This window comes from Gouania willdenowi, unplaced genomic scaffold (genome assembly GCF_900634775.1).
Source record: "Gouania willdenowi unplaced genomic scaffold, fGouWil2.1 scaffold_164_arrow_ctg1, whole genome shotgun sequence".
Classification (NCBI taxonomy): Eukaryota; Metazoa; Chordata; class Actinopteri; order Blenniiformes; family Gobiesocidae; genus Gouania; species Gouania willdenowi.
In genome coordinates, this window is record NW_021144914.1 from 34598 (window position 1) to 41219 (window position 6622).

General features: G+C 38.1%; 1 non-coding gene across 1 annotated transcript; it reads left to right on the forward strand.

Moving 5' to 3' along the window:
- Positions 1-271: 271 nt before the first annotated feature.
- trnai-aau (transfer RNA isoleucine (anticodon AAU)) lies at positions 272-345 on the forward strand. Its single transcript has one exon. It is a non-coding gene; the product is annotated as a tRNA-Ile (tRNA).
- Positions 346-6622: the final 6277 nt, after the last annotated feature.

The following is a 6622-nucleotide window of genomic DNA, read 5'->3' on the forward strand; positions in this document are numbered from 1 at the left end:
TGACATCCATTCTGTATTGATCAACTTCATTTTCAGAGCCTGAAGAAGGAGAAAAGATTCACTGTCTACTCAGAACACTTTGGATTACAATATGCTCAAAGATGATTATGGATTTTTGACCAAATAACATTAAAAAAAAAAAAAAAAAAAAAAAAAAAAAAAACATACTGCAGCTTTAAGCTAAGGATGACTACTGCTGAATTTTCACCTGCCAACTTTCTGGGTGTTTAGAACCGTAATCGTTTAACTCACACATTTTTGCAGCTTCATAGGCCAGTTAGCTCAGCTGGTCAGAGCGTGGTGCTAATAACGCCAAGGTCATGGGTTCAAACCCCATACTGACCAGATATTAATCAAGGACCATAAACCTGCTTTCATGTGTTGTAATGTTAGTGTATGAGTCAGAAAGGACAAGGTATGGATATGTATACAATAAACACAGATAAAGAATATCTAAACTGTTAATCATTCCCAAATCTGGAAGAAAATTCACAAATAGCCAAAAATCTAGAATGACTGTCAGTAAAGAAGCTTCTTTACTGACATCTTAATAAATCAGCAAGTAGGACAAATACCAATTTATTGATGAATAATCCCAGAACAATTTAGGTTAAATACTAATAATACTTACTTTGTATGTGTATGCCTTGTGTATTCAGGTGTCCAACCATCATTTTGTATCCACAGTTGTGATGGAGCTGCAGAATGTAGGTTATACTTTCATCCAAATCATTGTCTTACAATGTAGTGAATAAATCATGGACTCTGTTTATCCAAAACAATGAGAAAGGTCACAATAGACATGAAATGAAAACTGTGTGTGAAATGATCTAACCATTGTATGTAATAAAAACTCATAGACTAATAATAATGTAGCCTATTTTTAATGATCAAACATGTACATATATTAGCACACTATAGCTACAACTGTGCTTGTTTTGACAAAGTAAGTTTTACTGAACTCTAAATTAAAACTACTGCTAACCTGGACAGATGCTAGAGATAACAAGGACAAAACAATACTAGATGACTTTATACATTAGCTGATATTAAGGACAAGGGCTGATGTGCTGTTAAAACAGACCAGATTGTTTTAATGTAGCCTAATTGTTGTGTAGTCTACATGACATTAGAACCTGAACATATGCCATATAATATGACCAGTCTATAGCTTATTAATATAAGTATTGAAATGGAATAGCAATGCAACATTAGCCTAGCCTACTATTAATACACATTAACATGAGTAATATTTACACACTAATATAGTTCTACTGTTGCTACTTTCAAACAAGCAAGAGTTACAAAACAGATGTTGACAGAAGTAGGTTAAAATGACCTTATCTCATAATGTACCATCCTCACACTAATTGTTCTCTCACTCACACTGAACATCTCTGTGATGTCCAGAGCAGTGTTCTCTGAATGGAGGTGAGCCTCAATCATATGGGGGTAAAAAGTAGGAGGGGCATCTGAAGGTTGTTTCTTCAGTCTCTGAGAAGATGCAGAACTGGTGGGAAATTTCTTCCAGACCATCAAACACTGCTGGGTCAACTTCTAAATCCATATCAGAGTTTAGCTGAGCTAAGCTGTTAATAAAACTATCCAGATAAAAGTGAAGGTCGTCATTTGGTGAATTGTTTTCAACTTCATCAGCTAAAGCTCGTAAGTCATTCACTAAAACTCTGAAATCAGCCATCTTCACTTCTTCATCTAAGCCACGCCCATCTGCTGCAACAGGAAGTGGATCTGATTGGATCGCTCAGTTGACCAATCCTGAATGAGACTGAGGTTAGTCCCTCCTACCTCATTAGCATACGGACACAGAAATGTGGAATTAAATAAATGTTGAAATAAATACATGTTGAAAAAATAATAAATAAAGTAAATAAATAAATTAAATATACATGATAAATAATAAAAGTAGAATAATAAATGTTGAAATAATAAAGTAGAAATAAATACATGAATAAATAAATAAATGTATAAATCAATTTAAGACATTTATTTGTTATGTCAGATTTATTACCAGTTTTATTAATTTATTCATGCATTTAATCATCTCTTTATTTATATATTCATTCTTTTATTTATTATTCCAATATTTATGAATACATTATTTATTCATAGTTGAGGCAGGTTTGGTCCTCCATACTCCCTGAGCACCAGTCAAACAAAGTTATGTTTAATAAATACACAAAAAGAGGATTTAAAAGACATTCATAATTTAAAACTACAATATAAATAAAACTGTGTTTTAGAGTATTGATGAAGAAAATATAGTACAAGTATTCTACCAGTCAGTTAAATCTAACAACTTAAGGTAATATTGCCATATTATGGTACATGTAACATAATGGAATGATGTCTTTCTGTCTATCAATTATCACCATGGTACATCACAGGTAAATAAGTCATGGAGCTTCCTCACCCATTCCCTCAGACAGGCCTTAAGTCCTGATGCACAGGAGAACATTCTACCACAACAACTCCCACTCTGAGCCACCATCAGACGTCCATCACACCACAGCACCATGTAGCCCACAGCTAACCTCCAGCTAACGGTAGCCACACAGAGATAACATCTCCACACTTTCACTGCTGACACCAGACGTAGAGCTCAGGACCAGCCAAACCAGCGACACATCTGGATAATCAACTGACAGGTAGAAAATAATAAATAAAATAATGTAACTTTATTGATCACCATAGTGAAAATTCTTCTCTGTATTTTGACCCATTATTCCAGAGGGGCTAGCAGTGGGCTGCTAACTACAGACACCCAGGGAGCAGTTAGATAGTAGTTTATGAATATTCATAAAAACAGGCTAAAGACAGTGTTATTATCATGTGTACCCTTCGGTCTGTGGTTATTACGTTTTAAAACTAAATCAAAATAACAAATAAACAGTGGTTATTTTGTTTTACTGACTTAAAATTAAAACATAAATACAGAAAAACCAAATAAATCTTGTTCTGTTTGTGAGATATTTGGATATTTACAGTAAATTAGAGGGAGAACTGAAGTCCACTGGTGTAGTGGTTTTCCTCCACAGGTCCTGGACCAGGTCTCCTCACACAATAGGACTGTTTAGGATTTATTTCAGCAGTTTTCTGCTCCTGTTTTCATTCAGTCTGTGGATGTTTTAGCTCGTATAAAGCTGCTCACGTTTAAAGTTCATTGTTTTATGGTGTAGGTGATCTTAACAGTGTTACAGTCCAAATAGTATCCAGATAATCTGGTGACTGACTATCTACTGTGAGGCTGGTGTGAGGAACAATGGATGTTAGAACTTCTACCATTTCACACTTTTGCTAAAACAATTACATCTATTTTGAGGACAGTAAATATATTTATTTTACATGTTATAATACCACTAGCCACTAACACAATGACAACACTAGCCTCTTTGGTGCTCTAGGACAGGTTTTCTTTTGGCCCCCCTTATATGGTGTTTTATATATCAAGCAATTGATATTTACATTATTGTTATATTATTATTATCAGAATCATTTCTAACACTTACATAATGGTCTATATAATATCCACAAAGACGCTTCACATAAATAGAAAACATGAGTAAAATTAATTTTTTTAGACATTTTATTTAATTTTGATAAAAGTGTTTCACATATAAAATTACACAAACAAGTAAATAAAAGCCGATTTAAATATTTTAGTAACAGGTTTCAAATACAAATTATTAATATTATTACAGTAAAGCATTGCACAAAAACAAGATACTGATAAAACATAGATAGTGATGTGTTGGCTCATCAAAGATTGTTTTTAATTTAAATACTTATGACTAAAATGTTTTTCTATTGACATTCACATTTTGTGAAAAAAAACAAAACTTCCAGATTTGACATAACAATACTATTTGTTTCTCTCTTTGTCTGCACATGCTGTTAAAGGTCAACATTACAAGAAATGCAATATTTCATAGACAGCAATGCATGTTTTGTTAGTGTAATTAAATAAAATAATTTATTTTATTGTATAATGTGACCATCACCAGCCCTCCCTATAAGGAAAGGTAAGACATACTTTATAAAGGAGGACATAAAAAGAAAGGGCAGTGTTACACCTAGATGGGGGGAAGGGAACAGGGAAGAGGGAGTCAAGGTAGAAAATGGAAAGGGTGGAGAAGAGCTGATTATTTTAAAGTGAGAGTGAGATGTGATGTTATAGTTGTGTATATTGTGCGTATTGTGTTGTGTAATCAAACCAGTCTGGTGACCAGTGTGGAGCTTAGCTATAAAAGTGGTGGCTGTGTACAGAGAGAAGGAGTGAGTGGTAATACCTAAAACAGGTGTTTAGGATCAACATGTCTAAAGTTAAGCCCAGTACCAGTTTTATCCCACAGTCCAAGGCCAGTACATCGTAGACCAATGTTTGTGCAGGAACCGCTACTGTAAACCCAAGCACTGCCCCAGGCCTGAAGATGCAGCCAGGCTAGCAGAAAGAGCCCCAAGCCCTCCCCCCCCCACACCAGGGCCGAGCAGCCCCCCAGACGTCTCCAAGATTTTAAGGTGTGAGGCAGCCACTGCCCCCCACATACACACCATGCTGGGTCAAAATGTATACCCAAGAATGGGTAAAAACTATTCATGTTGATGGGTTAAAACTACTAATAAATGGTTATTAGTAGTATGGTTATTTACGCGAGAGTTGGAAGGTCGTGCCTCTGCCTGCTGCTCCTGTCTTCTCTTCCTTTGAGTACTCCGCCTCACTGCTACCTGGACCTTCTCCTACAGCTGTTGCCACCATCTACCGCCCACCAAAACCTAACAAGGAGTTTTTAAATGATTTCTCTCACCTACTGACACATTTTTCATCCATATCTCAAAACATAATCCTCCTTGGTGACTTTAATATCCATATGGACAATAACATTAATGCTCTCTCCAAAGACTTCTCATCCTGTTTAAATAGTTTTGGTTTACAACAACACATCCACTTCCCTACTCACTGTAAAGGTCACATCCTGGATCTAGTCTGCTGCTCTGGTCTCACTCCCACTGACTGTAAACCCCATTCACTCCCATACTCTGACCATTCGCTCATCACATTCAATATAAACCTCTCTCTCTCCAAACTCATTCTCCATTTCCTTCCGTAAAATCAAAAACATAAACATACACACCTTTTCCTCAGACATTAATAATTTCCCCATCATCAATCCCACTAGTCCACCCGACGACCTGGTCTCCCACTACAACCATAATCTCCATAACCTTCTGGAAATTCACGCTCCACTCAAAACTCGACCTGTCTCCTTCACCCGCTCAGCACCCTGGTTCACCCCCGCCCTCCGTCTGCTCAAATCTCATGGTCGACAACTCGAACGGCTTTGTAACAAAACTGGACTCTCCATACATAAACAAATGTACAATAACCACAACACTCAATACAAAGATCATCTCTCCTCTGCTAAATCCGTCTACTACTCTGGTCTAATTCACTCCAATCAACATAACTCTAAAACTCTCTTCTCTCTTCTCACCAATATCACAAAACCCCCCGACTCTCTCCCCCACCACTTGCAATCTGCTGACTTCTGCAACTCACTCATGTCCTTCTTCGTCGCCAAGATATCCAACATCCTACCAACAACTGACCTCACACACGGAGCTGCAATTTCTGGAGTGGATTCCTCAGCCCCCCACTCATCCCTGGCAACTACATTCTCCGCTTCATCCTCCCCACCATCCAAGCCATTTCCGATTTTATCGTCAATTCTAAACCCTCAACCTGTCAGCTCGACCCCCTCCCTACAGTCATTGTTAAATCCTGCCTCCCTTCACTTGCCCCCCTTATCACCAATATCATTCACTCTTCTCTCATCACTGGTACTGTCCCTCTCTCATTCAAAACCGCCATAGTCACACCCATCCTAAAAAAACCTGGTCTGGATCCCACCAACTTCAACAACCTCCGTCCCATTTCAAATCTCCCCTTCATCTCCAAAATACTTGAAAAATCTGTCGCCACCCAACTCCACAATCATCTCATCACGAACAATATTTACGAGCAGTTTCAATCCGGTTTCCGTCCCCTTCACAGCACTGAAACAGCCCTCCTGAAAATTACCAATGACCTCATCATAGCTTCAGACTCTGGTTTACTCTCCATTCTCATTCTCCTCGACCTCACCGCAGCTTTCGATACGATTTCTCACTCCATTCTCCTTGACAGACTCTCCTCAATCGGCATCACTCACACCCCCCTCGCCTGGTTCACTTCCTATTTTTCTGGCCGTACACAATTCATCCAACTCAACTCTCACAAGTCCAACACCTTCCCTGTCCCTGCTGGCGTGCCTCAGGGCTCTGTCCTGGGGCCACTTCTCTTTATCATCTACAACCTTCCACTTGGTCACATCCTCCGTAAACATAATATCCATTTCCACTGCTATGCGGATGACACCCAGCTCTACCTCTCTACCAAACCATCTTCTTCTCTTCCTCCTTCCTCCCTTACCCTCTGTTTACAAGACATTAATTCTTGGTTCTCTTCCAATTTCCTTAAACTCAATAGTTCCAAAACAGAAGTCCTCCTTGTAGGCACCTCATCCACTCTCTCAAAATCCAACAGTTTCCATATTTCCTTCAACAA